General features: G+C 34.0%; 1 pseudogene; it reads right to left on the bottom strand.

Annotated features, from left to right (window-relative positions):
- Positions 1-19,982: 19,982 nt before the first annotated feature.
- LOC118605379 lies at positions 19,983-20,101 on the bottom strand (annotated as a pseudogene).
- Between the last annotated feature and the right edge of the window lie 735 nt (positions 20,102-20,836).

Here is a 20,836-nt window from a genome sequence, read left to right as displayed (position 1 = left end):
ATTTTTTTTCTTTTCCTGCAGATAGACCTAATTCTTCCAGCACCATTTGTTGAAAAAACTGTCTTTGCTCCATTGAATTGCCTTTGCTCCTTTGTCAAAGATCAATTGACTATATTTATGGGGCCTATTTCTGGGCTTTATATTCTGTTCCACTGACCTACTTGTCTGTTCTTTTAACAATACCACATCCTCTCTATTACTTGAAGTCAGATAGTGTCAGTTCACTGACCATTCTCTTTCAATATCATGCTGGCTATTCTGGGTCTTTTTACCTATCCAATATAAACTTTAGATTCATTTTGTTGATATTGAAATGGTATTGTACATTTAATTTCAAATTCCAGTTGTTTATTGTTGGTGAATAAGAAAGCAATTGACTTTTGTGTATTAACTCTGTATTGTAAAAACTTACTATATCACTTATTGGTTCCAGGAAGTTTTTATTTGTTTGTTTGTTTGTTTGTTTGTTTTTGTTTTGATTGATTCTTTTGAACTTTCTATATAGAAGATCTTGTCATTTGTGAACAAAGACAGTTTTATGTCTTCCTTTCTTTCTTGAATTAATGCATTAACAAGAACTTCCAGTGCAATGTTGAAAAGAAGTGGTGAGGGGAACACCCTTGCTTTGTACCTGATCTTAACAGAAAAGCTTTGAGATTCTCACTTTTAAGTATGATGTTAGCTGTAGTTTTTTTATAGACAGTCTTTATCAAGTTGAGAGATTTGCCTTCCATTCCAGTTTACTGAGAATTTTTATTGTGAATGAATGTTGGATTTTGTCAAATGCTTTCTCTGCAGCTATTGATATAATCATATGATTTTTCTTTTTTCAGCTTATTGATGTTATAGAATTCAGTTCCATGTTTCTGATTCATCTACTTTGATGCTCTGTTGTTAGGCACATACATGTTAAGAATTGCTATGTCTTCTTCCACAATTGTTATGTAATGACTTCCTTTATTTTATCTCTGATAACTTCTTCACTTTGAAGTTCATTCCATCTAACATTAATCTAGCAACTCCTGCTTTCTTTTGATTAGTATTACCATGATATATTTTTTTCCATCCACTCACTTTTAATCTATGTGTCTTTATATTTAAAGTGGTTTTCTTGTAGACAACATATGTCTGGGTTGTGTTTTTGATCTCCTCTGACTTCTGTCTTTTAATTGGTGCATTTAGACCATTGACATTCAAAGTGATTGTTGGTATAGTTGGACTAATATCTATCATATTCATTGCTGTTTTCCATTTGTTGCCATTGCTCTTTTTTACTATTATTGTCTTCTACTTCTTTTCTGCCTTTTATGGTTTTAATTGAGCATTTTATATTATTTTATTTTCTCCTTTCTTAGCATATTAGGTATACTTCTTTTTTTACTTCTTCCATAGTTGCTCTCCATAACTCAAATTTATTTCTCATTTTCCTAGAAAATGGGATGACAAGGGTGAAAGAGAGAGAATAAAGTTCAAGGAATAGGGAACTTTTTAGCTATGGACACTAAAATAATTATAAGAATTTCAAATAGGAAGAAGAGGTTATCATTAATGAACTGTCGCCTTTGCCAAAGGAAGGTTGGAAATAGAGATGTAATGGCTTCTTATGAGTAAATAACTTTACCTATGAGTAAATAAGCAAAAAACTTTGATTTTAAAGGGCATAACTACTCTAAAATGGAAATATCTGTTTCACTGGATTAATTTTTTTCAGTTTCCTACTTTAAGTTTCAGAATGAGTGGATCATTGGTTATCCCCTAGAATAAAATAAGTGTCACTATTAAAGTAGATAAATTTGAGATACATAGTAAAGATGTAGCTGTACAAATTAAGATAATTCAAGAACTATAACACTGTAGGAAGCCAAAAAATTTAACTTTCTTTCCAGCTCATATCATTTAGAATTTGTCAGACACATTAAAATATTTTTTACAAGACTATATGTGTGTGTGTGTGTGTGTGTGTGTGTGTATGCCTCAGATTTAAAGTGAAAAGATTACCCATTGTGTATATTTTGTATAAGTATTGTTTATGATTGTGTAATTTGCTTATTATTCTTAGGTTAAGGTGTGAAATATATTAGCATATCATTCTCATTTTATAAATTACGTAAGTACTGAACAAGAAGTTGAATCAGATATCTATCTCTTTAGTGTTATTTTTGTGTGCCTGCAATCAGTTGCAATCACTTAAGTTAAAATCATGTTTCTTAAGTATCTCCTTCTGTTTTTCAAGGATTTTGGTGAAAGTATCTGGTTGAGCATTAACTTATCAAAAAGCCAACATCTGATTTTGTTTCGATCTTAAGTATACTTTCTTGCTCTTTGTTTTATATTTAACTAATATGTTGTTTGCTTCTTCTTTCCTACCTTTAAAAAAATAACGAAGTATTTATTAGTGTTTCTTCTTATTTCCTCTATTTTTTTTTTTAGCTATATCTCTGTTGTTTTTTGTAGCGATTAACTTACAGATCATGCATGCATATATAGTTTATGAGAAACTTGTGGTGTGTTCAAATCTAAGACCCACGGAGCCAATTGAGATTAATTATGACCCTTAATTAGTTGGCGGGCGATATACTGTCTACCACGCAGGGTTAGAGGAGATCAGCCTGGGGTCTTTGTTTGAGGCAGTTTATGAAGCCTCTGACTACATCTTAGAACAAAGAGAGAAAGTAAGGAAATTACAGAAAGCAGAAGTTAACTATTAATGTCTTTTACAAAGATAAATGTATCTGGGGAATTGCTAGATTAAACATAGCCTGGTAGACAGTCTTGTTATCTGTATCTTGGAATGTTGCGCCTCTTCCCGGGACTTTGGTGCCTCGAGGAATCACCTCCTTGTTACTGATTTACTGGGAAGTCTTCACTCTTACAATTTCAAAAGAGGCAGCTCACAAAGCCCAAAACTACATTAAACAAGTTAGCAGTTTACAGAAGCAGAAGTCAACCATTAACGCCATACAAATACATCACCTGTACTACACTCTGGTTAATAAGTGAGCAGATTACAGAAGCAGACACTGGCCATCTTCATATCCTATACAATACATTTCCTAAACCCACACCCAAGCAAGTAGGACAACTTCTGGTACCTAAAGATATTTCTTCCCTGGCTAGTTGGCTCACTTTGAAAATTTTCCACCCTTAACAAAACTAACTTTATTAGCCTGATGTCATTTTACAAATAATTCAAGAAACTTCAATCATATAATTCCATTTACTGCTGCAAATAAATTTTCTTCTATTGTCATATAATTTACATATATGTATTAAAAATACGTATACATACATTTATTCTGGAGACCTTTCTTTTTTTCTTTCTTTCTTTCTTTCTTTCTTTCTTTCTTTCTTTCTTTCTTTCTTTTTTGGTAATGCAGGTCTACTCTTGATAAATTTTCTGAGCTTTTAATTGCTCGAAAGTGACTTTATTTCACAGTAACTTTTGAAGGCTAGTTTTACTGAACATAGAATTATAGGTTGCAGGGTTTTTTTGCAGCTCTTTACAAATGTCAATCTATTACCTTTTAATTTCAATTATTTCTGATGAAAATAGCCATTTGAAATTTTTTTTGTAAATATAATATGCCTGGTTTTGCTGATTACTTTTAAGATTTTCTAGTTTTCTTTTATTCTCAGCAGTTTAGCTACGAAATATTTAGCTATGATTATCTTTGTGTTTATCCTGTTGGTTCTTGAATGTGTGGTTGATGTCTTTCATGAATTTTGCAAAGAAATTTCAACCATTATCTTTTCTGTCCATTTCTTCTTTGTCTCTGGGATTCCAGTTACGCAAATGCTAGACTACTGATATTTTCCAATGGGGATCTGATTCACTGATTATTATTCTGTGGCCATTTTACTATAAAGTCTTTACAAAAAGTGCTTAATTTAAAATATAATATATTTTTTAATTCCACAATTTCTATTTGGTTTTCTTTTAGAGTTTCCATTTACCTTTTTAAATACTCCAACTCCTCTCATTTTGTCTTTTTCCCCCTAAATCCCTCCTGTCTCACTTTGTCTTTTTCTCTAAATTTTTTAACTTATTTATAATGATTATTTTTAAAGTCCTCATCTGCTGTTTTGGACACCTGAGTCATTTGTTTGTCTGCTTCTGTTGATTGCTTTATTCCCTGATTATAGGAAATATATATTTCTGCTTCATATTCATCCTAATTTTTTATTTTATATCAAACATTGTGTATAGCATATTATCAGAGATGAAACTGGATAATACTTTTCCTATAAAGTGCTCACATTTTCCACTGTTAGATTGTCCTAGGTGAAGAAATGATATCTTTGACTAAATTGGAATTTCACCATGTTGGACTTGGGCTGCAGCTTTGTTTAGTTTGGTTCATCTGAGATATTAAATGTTTTTAAGATGGCATCAGTACCCTTTAACTAGCAATGTTTTAGATACTTAGCGTTATAAAACTAAGATATATTTATCTCTTTTTCAGTGCAGTCTTCATTTTCTCATGCTATTGGAGAACCAACTTTATGTTTGGGGGTTCTTCAGTATCAATTTCTTATGCCAATTCACACTGTTTTTAAAAATTAGCTCATTTTTCTTTATTATGGTAAAGTCTCTTAATCTCCTCCAAATGCTAATACCCAGAATCAGTAATTAACTCCAGTAATAAAAGTGCACTATTTTGTGCTTAACATTCTTTTCAATGACTTTAATAAAAATTACATATTTATAATTATCTGATGGTTTTAGGTTGTTATAGAAAGAGCAGTGACATTTGGTAATTTTCTATATCCTAAATGGAATTGAAACACTGATTCTTTTAATCTGAATCTTGAATTGAGACTTTTATGCCCCGACTCATATCTCCACAACCACCAAGAAGCCGACACTGATGCAAGAGCAAGAGGGAGTTTATTTCAGACTCGAGTCCGGACCGCAGTCCACACACCAACGCAGCAGTGAGTAGGAGGCGGTCCCAAACATGGGGCTTCAGGGATATTGAAGGGAAAAATCGTAAGCAGGGGGAGTGATGTCTTGGTGTTACAGGATTGGTACAACGAGCTTGTCGCTTAGCAGGATTGGCTGGGTGATGGCGCCAAGGAACAAGGCGGGGAATTTGGAGAGTTACTTTCCATAGTTGCTCTGATTGGCTGAGTCTAGGGTGGGGTGATCGTCTCGCTATCTGCGGCTTTTTCGGGAACTGGCCTGTGCTTAAGATGGAGTCTTATACCTAAGATGGAGTCACTTTGGTTGTTCAAGACTTTCGTTGCTTACTTTGTGCATTACTTCTACAGTTAGGAAAGTGATATTATCAGTTGTGAAGTCTTACTATTGTTGAGTGATGGCAGAGGTAGTGTATTATGAAACACTTGAGGAAATACTGCTGTAAAGGTATTATTTTAGGCAAGAGAATGGTTTTTATTTATTAAATTTTCCTTACATCTAATCACATTAAATATTAGTAAGTAAAGTAGATTTTTAAATCAAATAGATCTTGCTTCATCGTTTGCATTAAACCCTGTAATTGTTATAATAAATTATAAACTCTAACTGTTTGGATTTCTGCCTGTGTTTAATAGCACTAATAAATGTCATTGCTGGTATTGATGGGTAATTAGGGCACATTGAGACTATGAGGAACTGATAAAACTCATTTGGAGCTTTGGTAAAATAATGGTAGATGAGATTAGTTAATTATTTAACAAATACTCATTGTTTTGTTACCACTTGCAAGACACCATGACAAGATTTATAACTGAGACATATATTAAATTTACATGCCTGTGTGTACTAGGAAGCAAAATATGAACTAGGAATTTCTGGTACTGGAGATATAGATAGAACAAAATCTGAAAAGTGACCTATGTCTCTCTTATTCTTTGAAGTTTACCTTTTCCTTTTTTCAAGAAATATATACGAAAAGGTAAATATTATCAAAAATACATAAGAACATTTCTGTTCAATTTGTGAAGTACTTATTTTTGAAAAAGATCATTTTTATAGTTGTGTTAAAAGAAAATCGAAAATATGTCCTTAGAAATTCTTGCCTTATGCATTTGACCCTGTATTCTCTAAAGGGAAAAATGCAAGGTCTAACAAAGATCAGTAGAAAAAAATAAGTGATTTGTGGAAGTAGTTTAGAGAACAGAAAATGTTTATGCATATTTATTTGGGGGGACTTTAAGGGCAATGTTTTTAATGCTATAAGTGAAGACCTGACTATTTTAGAAACTGGTGAACTTAGCAGGTTTATTTGACTACTAAGCTTAAGAAGTTAGTAACTACAAGAACATCAAAATGATTCTTCTATACAAAAGGGTAAACTCTTGCTTTAACGGTGCAGTTGTAACATATCACTTATTATTTCAAGTGTCATTCTCTGTTATAGGAGTAATGATTGATAAAATAACTATTTCAACATTTATTACTTACTAAGTATGTTCTAGATGCTGTTTGAATTGCTAGAGATCTAATAATAAGTGAGCAAATATTTTATCACCAAAATGAGAACCCTTTTAAAAGTGGTGCTATAAATAGTTATACCTGAATAATCAATGTAAACTGTGACTGTGGCCATTGAAATAAAAAGGCATAGTCTCTTTAGTGGTTGTTACCATAAAAGAGGAAGTAAATAGTGAATGTTTATAATACTGTGTATAATTACTGCTAAATTAAAAATTTGTAGGGTGTAGCTGGTAATGTAGTTAGCCTCTAGGTTAACCTTCACTCTCAATAATCCTTGTTTCCTGTTAGGTATGCCCTTGTGGAGTCCCCTTTTCTTACTGAATTAGAGAAGGCTCTGCATAACAAAGTATGCTTTATACAAGGACTTCCTGCTTGGTCTCTTGTAATACTTATCCTTGGAGCCCTGAGTAGCCATGGAAAGAGTTAAACCACACTTAAGTGGCAGGCTGGAAAATTCATGTGGAGACACTCCAGGGAGAGGCTTTTAGACCACATGAACAGAGTGAGATTCTCAAGAAATCCCAAGTTGTCTTAGCTCCCAGCAATTTGGAGTCAGCCCTGCTGTATCACATGTAACTGATGCAAGTCTTCCTCATTGAGCTCTGCCAAACTGCAGTTTTGTGAGAAAAAAAAGATTGTTTCTGACATAAGTCACTAAGTTCAAAGGAGTTTGTTACATATTAAAAGATAACTGGAACAGAATTTGGTATGCTACCATAAAAGTGGACTGCTGATATAACACAAAATTGAAGTATATCACATTGGTTTAAGAACCAGTGACAGGAAAATCTGGAAGAGCTACAGGTGATTATTAGAGAAAGACGTAAGGGCTTCGAAAGAAGTTTGATGAAAATTTAGACAGTGAGAAAACTGTTATTTTTAGGATGAAGAAAAATCATGTACTGGCGAAATGATGAAACTCTTGCCTGCAATAACAAGGGAAATAGAAAATGTTATCTAATCATCTCAAGGTCTTGCTAAAGAGGTTTCCAGGTAGAATGTTAAAATTGCCAACTGGCTATGATAACATATAAGAAGAGCCAGATGGAGTAAAATCGAAATGTTTAGTTTTCAAGCAGAACCGAGAGGAAATACAGAGGGTTCAAAACAGTTTTTCCAACCAGCAAAATGCTCTCAAAGAGAAATGGCCTCAGGGCAAAGATAAAAATATAAAGTATGGCTGTAATACTCTTTGTTAGGACCTCAGTAAGATTTAAGGTTGTGCCTCCAGGTAAACAGTAGGGTTGTTAATAATATTTAGTGCATGCCTCATTGTGTTTCTGACAATTTTCAGGGCATTTTCCCACAGTAGGCACACACACTACCCAAGATACAGAAGGACATGTCTTAGAAAGAAATGTGGGTGTGACTTTTGTCTAACGATTTGAACTACAATTTTGTACACAGAAAGCCCAGAATGGCTTCAAAACGATAGCATCCTTGGGTTTTGGGCTTTTTATTTTCCATAGTAATTGACACCTGGAGTAGTGATCTGAACAGAATTCCTTTTTCTTCTACCTTTGATGCCAAGCAACTTGAGCACCTGAGCTTATGAGCTACAGAGACCTTCTGGCTGAAATGTTTAGATTTCCCCCATACCCGCCCCCGCCCCCCCGCCCCCCCGCCCCGTTGAACTGTTTCAGGGATTGTTCTCCTGTGTGCTGAAAAATTGGTTGGACAGATGCAGAGTCTAGAGGCAAGGACAGATAAGTTTGATCATAGGAAATTTTTGTCATTTGGATCTATGTGTGGGAAGAAAGAGTTGTTTGATAATGGCCTGGATGTAAGGCCATTGTCTAAGATGCATAAATGGCTAGTGAGAAACTGAACAGGTGAGATGAGTCTTCTCTGCCTTACAGTCTTGGAGAGTGTAAAACACAAAAGCAGACAGACCTCAGATAGAAATAATAGTGCATGAAACTAGAGAGCACGTTGCCTTTCTCCACCTGCATTATTCTACATTTGAAAGGGTACTCTGACTATCAGATATAAACCCAATAATTGGCACATAGGGGAAAAATAATCCATCTAAACTGATCCACCTTTCAAAGAGAGGCGGTCCAGAATAAACAACTGGAATGTAAAAACAATCACATAAACCTGCCAGAGGAAGGAGCCAAACATGAAAATAAAAAGAAAAATGAGATCACACAAAAAAGAACCATACGTAATGAAAATAAAAGTTTGGGGTTTAAAATCATGGTTTTTTAAATATAAAATTTAGTAGATTAGTTATAGAGGATAGCCACTAGGAGAAGTTCACGTGCAACATATAACTTCTAGCACGGTGTTGCAAGATGAAAGAAAATAAATCATAAATAAAAAGATAAAATACTCAGATAAATTCCAGAAGATTAATATGAGTAAAACAGGTGATCCATATGAAAAAAAAAAAAAAAGAAAGAAAAAAGGATAAAGGAGAGGCATTAATTAAACAATTAGAGGGAAGCATTCCTGAGAAGAGATCTATCTGAGTATAAAATTTAAAAGCCTCACCAAGTTTTAACCTGAGTGATAAAAAAACTACACGAATTTGGACATAGCCTGACACTTGAATTGGACATCTGGATGTGAATTCAAAGGACAATGAGAAAATTTATACATTTCAAGAAAAAAAATACAAGTACTCACATAGAGAAAAATACCTTATTTGCAATCAGAATCCTAAATAGTAGACTAAATTGGAAGACAACTGAGAAAAAGACTGTAATCCAGAGGTCCTATATTCAGCCAAGATATTCTTTATCTGTTCTATTAAAGGGAAAGGTAATAAAAATGTGCAAGAAATCCGAGACTATATTATCTACATTTTCCGTGTACAGAAAGTACATGTTAAATGACTACTTAAATAAATAAAAGTAACAAAGTAGGGAAAGATAAAGAAAAAAGTAAATAATCTTGTGAAATGAGCCTAATGACATAAATAATTTGCAGGCAATAATAAATTCACCTGGAATGTGTGATATGAATGCAAAATAAGAACTGTTTAAATAGAAGAGGAAAATTCTAGTAAGTACTAAATTATCCCAGGAAAAAACCTAGGAATGTAAGGAATATGTGTGGGGAGGAAAGAAGTAAAAGTGTTTCAGAGTTCTTAACTGGGAGTGGGGCAAAGGAAAAGAAGGTAGAATATAGTAATCTAACATTTTAATCTTACTGAGAAACAAACAAAGGGGAATTGGGGATCATTCTGCATTATGGCCGAGGAGAAAACAGTAATTTTCAGTGCAGGAAATCATAGGTATCTTGTTTATAAAATAGTGAAGTCATCAGTTTCTAATTTAAAAAGTAATATAAGTAAACTGGAAAATAACAGTAATAAGGAAGGAATAAAATCATGTACATGTATTATTATAACATATGAAAGAAGTATTATATTAGTTTGAAAAGAAAAGTGTGATTCTAAGGTTTTCACGTGATGTGTGTGTACATATGCACACACACACACACACTTAAAATGACATTTAGTTTCAAGTATTAAAGCAGAATGAATGAAAGGACACCAGTTCATGTAAACAAAAAGCAGGAGCGATAATATAAATAATCAGAAAGATAGAATTTAAATTTAAGGACATTAAACAAGATAAAAATATTGTACAATGCTAAGAAGCAAAACAGGAATAAAAGATTTAAGTTTTTGTGTTAGGTAATTAGCTGTGATTTTTTTAGCATGTACACACTTATTGGATTTAACCTTTTTCTTCAGTTTTGCCTCATATTATGTGTCTGAAAGCAGAAGATGAATGTATCAGCTGAGAGAGATAATTTACCTTTCTTCTGCCATTTTGTTTTAGTCTAGCCCTCAATCCGTTGGATGATGCCTGCCCACATTGGAGAGGGCCGCTGGCTTTACTGAGTTCAGGAATTCAAGTGCTAATCTCTTCTGAAAACACCCTCACAGACACAACCAGAAATAATGTTTCACCAGCTATCTGGACACCCCCTAGCCCAGTCAAGTTGACACATAAAATTAACTATCACAGTTATGCTTCCAGAGTTCTAAGACTTACTGTACAATGCAATATTATTTTAATTCATCTTCTTGAATAAAAGGGACAAAAGTTGCTTTAAACATACATATTTCAAAAATACCAATGTGTGGAGAATATGCCTTAAAATTGAAAAATACACCAATTGTAGTAACACTTCATGTGAAATGAATTAATGCAATGACTTTATGAACAGTGATGGAGGGGTAGAGTTAAAAAGTTTCTCTTGGAGATAGAATATTTAAGACTTGAGCACTCATAAAATGTTGATAGTAATGGTGAAAGTTATAAACAGTTGTTTCCAAAATTTCTAATAGAAGCAACTGTGCAGAGGTGATATTATTAACCAAGTTGGAAGATAAATGAGAGGTGATTTGGAAGGCAGTGAGTTCACCTTGGGACCCTTTAAATCTGACGTGCCTGGATAATGTCTGAGTAGTTATATCCAACTGTATATAAAAATAGTTATCTGGAATTCAGGGTTGAGATTTTGCTTTGGATAAAATCTGAAAGGTCAAATACAATATTAATAGTTACTGTGTTAGAGTTGAGGGATACTGAATAGTGGTTTTTGTTTTATTCTTATTATATAGGAATTTTTAATTAATATATACCAAAATTCATTGATTCTAAGAAGCTCAAATTTGAGCATTTCTGAAATCAGGATATATCTAACAGTTACCATCAGGCAAGTGCAATTATAGTGTGGTTATCGGAGTGTGCATACACACCTTTAGTCAAGTGCTACTTATATTTTCACCACTAAAGTGATAAAAAATTGGGTTATATGTGCTATTGATTGAATATAACATTTAAAATGTTTTCAAAAAATTGTACTATGATTTGTCAATAAATTTCAAAGTTGTGTATGCAGAAAAACATGGATATAGAGCAGGAGTGTGTATAGTTAATTGTAATTGACAGTTTAATTGTTTTAATAGTACAATAAGAGTGAGTTTTAAGTTGATAGGTTCCCATTAAAATGAACATCTACAAGAGTTGACAACATTGCTGCTGTTACGAAGGGTAAATAAAATGCTTTTTAGCCCATAAATTGCTACAGGACCCTTATTTATGATTGTTATACGTCTGAGGTGCTCAGAAATTTCAGGGAGATAAAAATTTCACGAGAAAGCAGAATACCATGTTATATACATAAATACATTCTTTATATTAATTAAAACATAAATTATGACTTTTATATCATTAATTTTAAAATGTAAAAATGTTTCCAATAGAAATCATTAATTGGACTCACATAGAATCAGAAGTATAAATCAAGTATGTCATCATGGATATAAAATGAAGATTATTTAGTGCCCTTTATGGCATTGATTACACAGTATGTCAGACGTGTTTTTGTTTCTTGAAATGCTGAACTAATTCTTTGTAATTTCCATCCTTTGTGATTCTATTACACCTTGTTATTTCTTTAGCTAGGAATCAATATATAATATGAGAAAAATGTCCTTTATGCTCAAAGGATATTGAGCCTTTGAAAATCAGAATTTGAAAGGGAAAGGGCACTCTAATAAAAATTTGTTTCAGTAATAAAATAGAACTGTAAATTTGTTTTAATACTAACAAATCTTCCAGGGTCAGAAACCAGCAAGGCAAAAGCATTTAATGAATATGTGCATAAAGAGAAAACTATTAAATAGCATGTGAAGCCAAGGAAATTACTTTCCTTTGGCAAATCTTTAATTTTTATTATAGATGTATATCTAATATGCTTATTTCACCTCATAGTTCTCAAGGTTATCGCTTGAAAATCTGTGCTATGATAATATACTGTAAAATTATTGTTACTCTATTTTCTTTTAATTAACATAAAAACAATTTCTACCTACATCATGAATTTTATAACTTTTGGTTATAAAACATGGTATTCTGACCTTGATTTCTGAGTTAGAAGTTTTCGAATTATTCACAGTTTGCTTTCTGTGCTATAGTGTTAAGTGTAAATAAGCTGAAGTTAAATTGTTTTTCATATTCAGCTTGAGAAAAGTGACCCTCTTCAAAATGAATTTATTTCAGCTTCCTCTGGCCATTGAGCTAACCAATACAACCTCTGCAATGTGCTGAAATGGTATCGAGCAGAGGCCTGAAGCAGAACCAGAAGGAAGTAACAAGGTAGCATTTTAAACAGGTCATTGCTGGTTATCTTCTTGAGCCACAAGATGTATTACACATTTGACCCATTTCTTAGCAGTGAGACAACTTTATTCCCTGGACCAAAAAATAAAAATAAAATAAAAGAAAAGAAAAGAAAAGAAAAGGAAAAAACAAAACAAAGTAAAAGTATTCCTTATCAACAATAATTTTTCTTTTCCACAAAATACTTGTTTAGATGGGCCAGGTAAGGAGGAAACATAGCCTTAACTGTTTCAGCCTGAAGAAGGACTTGAACCTGCACATTCTCAACCGTCTCCCCTGCTCACTCCCTTCCCCTCCACACTTTCATAACTATGTGTATCTTGCAATTTAATGCCACTTGTGATTATTTTGCATTCTTAAAAATAATGAAAAGACAACCTTAGTAAAAAAGTTACATAAGCAAGACATTTAATTTTGTGTGCTTTCTCTCCACCTATTCTTCAATGCCACTCCATGTTTGACTGGGACTCCAGAAAGAGGACTCTAAAATAATTGTATCCAAAGAATAGTGAGAGAATAATGTTAGAATTTGGAAGTCATAGTAGAAATGATCTTGGGACTGGAATAGAAAAAGAACTAGGAATCATTGGTTTGTAGAGAGAAGTAGGGCTTGTGATGGAAAAAAAAAGGGAGGGGGATTGAATTACACTGTAAGCAAGAAGATATGAGAGTAGAATGGTGAAAAATGGGGTAGAAATATCTGACACATTTTTTTTTTTTTTTAAACTAAGAAGAGAAATATATAAATTTCTTCCTGGAAAAGTTCCGAAAATATATGTTAGATAGAAACCCTCACTGGCATAGCCTAGCAAATAGTTTCTCCTCTCTGATTAATTTGGCCTTTAGTAAGAGGTGTATCTCTATAGAGTCAAAGTGCTTTCAAACAAATTGCATGTCAAATCTTCCTCGGTGGATTTTAAACCGGAGTGCCATCTATTTTCACCCATGTTACTTTAAACTCTATTGCTTTCATCCGGAAGAGACTGACTGCTTCTGGGGTTCTTTGAAGTCACCTGTAGGCTAACAAACCACCCTTACTTTATTTTCCCTGGTTGATTATTTCCTAAGTGGATTTCCTTTTCTTTTCTTCCCTTGTTATTGATTCAAGAAAGGAGCTGGATCATTTGTTCTGCAGAATTTTTCATGGTTTGGATTTTGTTGGTTGTTGAACAATGCTATATAACATACTCTTCTATCCTCTGTATTTTTGGTAAATTGATACTTGATCATATTACAGTTTGTTTGTTTTGAAGACTGCTTAATATGTAGTTTTTTTTTTCTTTCACCTGAAGGCACAGAATGTCTGGTTGTCTTACTGTGACATTAGCAGCCATTTAGAATCATTGCCTACATCTCTTAATTTATTAAGAGTTGCAAAACATAATATTCCAATTCTATATTTCCTTTTCATTCATTAGCTGGAATAAGCCAACAAAGAGAGACTTTCCTTCTTTAACTATTTGGTTATTCTGAGGTACAATTTATATCAAAAGAGGGTAAATGTTTGATTAGTTTCCTTCATTAACCAGTTTTTAAATTACGAGTTAGTTTTCTGACATCCTTCAAGGTAACCAGAGCATTTTTAATTTTTGTTTTTCAGAACTGATCATTATGAGCACAAGAATTCAATATTACTTAACAAATTTCTATCCATTACAGCTATTATTATTATTGATGCTGAAATTGTACCACGTTTGGACCATGGAAAACTCTGAAAGTTACTGAGTGATTTTGACCAGCCCTCAGTAGCCTTTGATGATTTCTTGTTTTCAGATATGCAAAATGTTACAGACTTATTTTCTACATTTTCCAGCTCTGACCTGGAATAAGTTTTTTAAAACGATTTATATTTAAGTACTAATTAAAACAACAGCAATAAACAGTTCAAAGAGGGATAAGTTGAAGGTGTCAGAGAACAAGAAGAGACAATAAATAGAGGGCATTTTTTTGAGAAAGACAGTTGTATGCGGAATTCTAGAGTTTAGGATGAGGTCTTAATTATATATGGAGGAAAGGAGGAATGAATGGAAATAGGTAGATATATAAGTTTATAGGCATGAAAGTGAAAAGTTAAAGAATTTCAGTCCACTAATCTTTCTATATGTTATTTTTCTCTCTAGAGAAGGTGGTAAAGTTATCCATTGAATATGAAGTGTGGGTAGAGTTTGTTGAAGAGAAAAAGAGGAGCTTAATCCATCTTAATTCATATTTGCCTTGCGTTCTAGAAGGATCGAAGCTTCTCTACTCACTGATGATTTGAGTTGCTCTTTCAGGATTGTTTTTCATTTTTTTCTTGATTGTCTATGTCTGTGACATTTGTCTGGAACCTCATATGGTATTCAGGGCATCGTCACAACCATTATCCTATACCAAAATAATCATGTTGCTATTTTAATTTAAATATATTAAAAAATATTGAGTATAAACAAATATAATTTTACATAAATGCACAATTAGCAGCAGATCATTTCTGCTGCTATATTGGTATTATTAGTGGTATTTTTCAAGTATCTTTTGCTTGGTTTACTACCTACTATCTCCATCCACCCTCCACCCATATAACCCCCCTCAATCCTGTTACAATTGTTAATAATCTCTTACATAATTTCTGCATGTTTATATAATTATATATAAACATATACACATGTGCACACACAAAAGTCTATTTGTATTGTTGTTGTGTGATCAAATTTAAGACCCACGGAGCCAATCGAGATTAATTATGAGCCTTCATTAGCCGGCTGGCGACTGACTCTCCCCACAAGAGAATTAGCCCCGAGCCTCTAGAAGGAATAGCTTAAAAAGCCCCAAAACTCCCTCTAGCAAGCAAGCAGGTTTACAGAAGCAGAGGCTGACCATTAACAGGATAACTACACCCTTATCATTAGCATATCTTTGCACAGAATATCTCCTAGAACTACACCCTGTTTAACATTAAACAATGGAAGCAGAAGTTGGCCATTTGAAAATTTTCCATCCTTAACAGTATCTATGAATGCACATATATACTTGTTTTTGTTGTCCAAAATTGGATCATTATATATTTTTTTCTGTGTTTTTTTTCCCCTCACAAAAAAACTATTGGAAAATTCTTCAACTCAACTGGTAAAATTTTAATATTTTCTTTTATTGGGCTACATGATATTTTATAATGTGACTATAACATAATTTAGCCAAATGTTTTCCTACTGATTAGTATTAAACAATTGCCCCAGTGTTTTTCCTCCAAAATAATATTGCAGTTAATATTTTTTAGTTATATTGTTATGTATAAACACTTATTTTTAAGGGATAGGTTTCCAGAAATGTAATTATTAAGGTCAAGAGTGTATTCAGTTTAGATTTTAAAAAAAATGCAACCAGATTGCTTTCTGAAAATGATATAAAACTTGACATTTCCAGCACTAAAAAAAGAATATATTTCTGTCAGGAGCTCTCTCTCTCTCTTTCTGTTTAGAAATGTTTGTGGGTCTAATAAGTGTAAAGTGTTATTTTATTGTTAATCTAATTTGCATTTTGATGATAAGTAGGGAAGTTGAGTATCTTTTTATATGTTTTTTTGCTCTTTTAATTTACTCTTCTATGAATTACCCAGCTACTTATTTGAGCTTTTCATCTCTTTTCTAAATTTGTAAAGATTCTTTGTGCTGTGTGTGTGTGTGTGTGTGTGTGTGTGTGTGTGTCTGTTTGCCCACCATATAATAGACATTTTCTTAATTTTATGTTTATTTATTAACTCTATGCTTTTTATAAAATTAAAAATTCTATTGTTAAATAAGTATCTTTTCTTTTATTATGTATAATTTTCCAGTCTTGTTTAAGAATGTCTCCCCAGCTCCTTGATGGATATGTAGTCTCCTTTTTTTTCCCATTCTATTTACAAAATTGTAATTTACTTTTAATTCTGTAATGAAACTAAATTTTTTTTTATATGGCAGATTCTGTGGGTTGGTGTATTCGACAACAACGCCTCAAATCCTGTTCTCCTGTGATTTCTCTGTTATCAAGGCTAGAAGCTAATACCTGATATCTCAGGCTCCTTTGCAGTTTGGAGGCCATATAACCCTGGACTATAGAAAAAAGTCCCTGGGGGAGACATCTTTTCCTGAGTTAAAACAAAACTCTGTTAAATACAAACAAGCAAAAGCCCACGAAGCCCCATTCGCCCTTCACCCTTTAGCTCTTCTTTCTTGCCTGTAACGTGATGTTGTGCCTTCAGTTTCTGCAGCCATCTTGCAGTGATGGAAATAAAAACTACACACTAATGATGGTGGAGCAAAAAGGTAGAAAGGGGACTGTGTCCTTGAGCAGCTGGAATGGGTCGAATTACATTCCAGTAGACATGTGAAAAAATAATCCACCATATGTGTAAGCTACTGTATCATGAGGCTTTTGTTCCTTAAAGCTGAAAGCAATCCTAACAGGTATAGGGAACAACATATATTTTTTTTTATAGGTTATGGCCAGTGGTGCCATAATTTTATCTTTTCCCCTCAATTAAAATGCTATCTGTGAAATGTATTAAATTACCATATATTTTGAGAACTATTTTTAATTTATATTTTTTATTTTTCAATTACAGTTGATATACAACAGATGGCAAGATTTCTTTCTCTTTTATGGCTGAATAATATTCCTTCTTTATCCATTCATCCATTGATGGACACATGTCATTTCCATATCTCGCTCATTGTAAATAATGCTACAACCAAATATATGGATGCACATGTCTCTTTAAAGTAGTGTTTGGGTGTTTCCAACAAATACTGAGAAGTGGAATTACTGGGTCATTCTTCATCTCTTGTTATAGCCTTTGTTTTAAAGTCTATTTTGTCTGGTATAAGTATTGCTACCCCAGCTTTTTTGTTTGTTTGTTTTTATTTTTATGAAATATTTTTATCCATCCCTTTACTTTAAGTCTGTGTGTCTATTGATCTGAAATGTGTCTCTTATATGCAGCATAGGTAAGGGTTTTGTCTTCTTATCCATTCAGCCACCCTATCTTTGGATCGGAGCATTTAATCCATTTACATTTAAAATAATTGTTAATAGATACGTAGTTTTTGCCACTTTGTTATTCGTATTTTATCTTTTTCTTCTTCTTCGACTTAAAGTAGTCCCTCTAACATTTCTTATAATAATGGCTTGGTGGTGATGAACTCTTTTGGATTTTTCTTGTCTGTGAAGTTCTTTATCTGCTCTTTGATTCTAAATGACAGTTTTGCTGGGTATAGTAGTCTTGGTTATAGTCCTTGCTTTTTATCACTTTGAAAATTTTGTGCCAATCCCTACAAGCCAGCAAAGTTTCTGTTAAGAAATCACAGATAGTCTTATAGGAAATCCCTTGTAGGTCACTAACTGCTTTTCTCTTGCTGCTTTTGAGGTTCTCTTTTTGTCTTTAATCTTTGCCATTTTAATTATGATGTGTCTGGTGTGGGTTTCTTTGGGTTCATCTTGTTTGGGACTCTGTGCTTCAGGGGTTTGGGAAATTTTCCATCATTATTCCTTGAAATAGATTTTCAGTTCTTTGCTCTTGCTCTTCTCCTTCTGGTACCCTTATGATGCAAATGTTGATACACTTGGTGTTGTCTCAGAGGCCCCCTAAACTGTCCTTATTTTCTTGTTACTGTTCTGATTGGGTGTTTTCTGTTACCTTATCTTCTAAATTGCTGATTTGATTCTCTGCTTCATCTAATCTACTGTTGACTTCTTCTAATGTAGTCTTCATTTCTATTATTACATTTTTCATTTCTGACTAGTTCTTTTTTATGCTTTCTATCTCTAGTTTTATGTTTTCTGTCTCTTTGTTAAAGATCTCAGTGAGTTCATCTGATCTTCCTCTAGGATTATTGAGTATCCTTGTAATCAGTGTTTTGAACTATGCATCGGATAGATTGCTTGTCTCCATTTTGTTTAGTTTTTTTTTTTTTTTTTTTTTCCTGGAGCTTTATTCTGTTTTCATTTGAAACACGTTTCTTTGTCTCCCAAGTTTGGTTGCCTCTCTGCATTTCTATGTTTTAGGTGAGGCTTAGTAGAGTGTCCTTATGTAATAGGTGTCCTATGGGGTCCAGTGGCATAGTCTCCTTGGTCACCTGAGCCAGGTGCTCCAGGTTTGTCCTTTGTGTGGGTTATGTATTTCCTCTGTTGTTATTGAGTCTTGATTGCTGTTTGTACATCAGTAGAATGAATTGATCATCTGGCTGATTAGTTGTGAAGACTGGCCACGACTATAGCTATTGTGCAAGGGCTGACTTTATGGAACAGGATTCACTTTACTGGTGCTCTGGTACCTGCTGAGTCTTCCCTTTAGGTGTGTCATTTGTGGAGGTGCTGCTCTGGTGTGGCCTGAAGCTGCAGCCTTTTGGGAGAAGCTATGTTGCAGGCCAAGTTTAGCTGCTGCCTGTACCCTTCCTGGGGTCCATCTGGTAAAAACTACAAAGTGATCTACAGATGGTTGCCACTTGTGCTGGGCTTAGAGGTGCCTAGGAGAGGTTAAGCTGCCAACTGAGACTGGCTGCCACTAGTGCAAGGCTTAGGACTGCTTAGCAAAGGGCACAAGACATGCTGAGACCAGAGGCTATTTGTTTGTGGTTTGCGAACCTTTAAGAGATTTTATTAAAGTCTGCAGCATGAGCCAAGACAGGCCATTTTTATAGAAAAACCACTGGAAGTGGCTCAGGTGGCCTACAAGTTGGGTTGGGCAGAATCCCAGAGAATCACCAGGGCAGGGAAAATGATGTTAGCCTGGTTGATGAAGACTCAGGTATGGTACCTGTCTGTGATTGCAGGCTGGGTGAGGGGAGGGATCAACGAAGGAACAGTGGTTTCTACCAGCACTTCTGTCTGGGAGAAAGCTGTCCCTCCCGCCCTCACTGTGAAGTCAGACAACTCAATTTCTCCCAGTATGTCTCTGGCACCATCTGAACTGCTGCCCCAGTGCTGGAGCTCAGAATGAGTGAGTCCATCTGTGATAAGTCCATGTATAGGCCCTTTAAGAGGAACATAGCTACAATCTCTGCTGGTTGTCACAGACAGAAGTTATGGGGACTTCTTTTTATGTCACGAGAACCCTGAATGGGGAGCCTGCTGTGAGGCTTAGACACCTAGCTCCTCAGGGGAAACCTCTGCAGTCAAGATATTTCTTCTGATTTTTAACTGCCACATGTGGGTGTGGGACCATTCTGTTTGGTGTTTCTGCTCCTCCTACCAGTCTTAGTGTGGTTTCTTCTGTATATCTTTGGTTAGAGGACTCTGTTTAGCTAGACTTCAGGCAGTTTTCTTTTTCTTTTTTTAAATTTTTAAATTTTTAATTTTTTAGGCAAGGCAACTCTTGGTTGACCTCACAGATTGCAAAGACCTTGTCAGTTTACAATCCCTTATTTTTAAATTTTTTATGCCTACAGCACCTGGTTTTTCTAGGTGGTTTCCCATCTAAGTACTAAGCAGGCCTGACCCTACTTAGCTTCCGAGATTAGACAGGATTGGGCTCGTTTTGGGTAGCATGGCTGTAGACTATAGGCTGTTTTTAATGACGGTTGTTTTGTAGTTTAGATGTAATTTTGATGTATTGAAATTTTTGGATTCTTTATTCTGTTCCAGTAAGTAGTCTTTCTAGTTCCATATCATTAGAATGTTGATTTGATTACCATGATTTTATCTATGCATACACACACAAACATGCATGAGTATTTTTACTATTACATTGACTTGGACATGCGAGAGTACTTCAAACCTGTTCCTTCTTGCAAGGAACTTTTGAAGAGTTTAGAAAAGTAGTTTTCAAGAGAGCTGAGGCCAAGGTATTACAGTAATGGTGCTCCTGAAGAACTGAATTAAAGAAGGTAATGTAATAGCAACATAGCTTTGTGATTAGGAAATTTTCGTTTTAGTCCCTGTCAAGTTTCTGATCCTACATATATTCTTTCATTTTCCCAGTCTCTTATTGGCTCATCCATAAAATTAGAGTTGACAGTATATGGTCCCTCGAGTCCCATGTAGTTCCAGCAAACTATGAGTTCGTGAATATCTGGATCAGGACATTTCTCTGTAACTATTACATTATTTATTCTTATTGTAATAAAAACCTCTGTAGTTGGAATCTATCATTCTTCAAATAAAATGAATTACCTGTATACCGTTTAATCCTAAAAATAGAAATGCATATATTAACTTTTATTCTCTTTCCATTGTTTGGGAAGGCACTTGATGACTTTCTAGAAAAGGAGATAAATTGAATCTGACTTGGTTC

Source organism: Rousettus aegyptiacus, unplaced genomic scaffold (assembly GCF_014176215.1).
Source record: "Rousettus aegyptiacus isolate mRouAeg1 unplaced genomic scaffold, mRouAeg1.p scaffold_m13_p_1, whole genome shotgun sequence".
In the NCBI taxonomy this organism is placed as follows: domain Eukaryota; kingdom Metazoa; phylum Chordata; class Mammalia; order Chiroptera; family Pteropodidae; genus Rousettus; species Rousettus aegyptiacus.
Note: the sequence above shows the minus strand (reverse complement) of the source record. Positions and strands in the feature narration are given on the sequence as shown.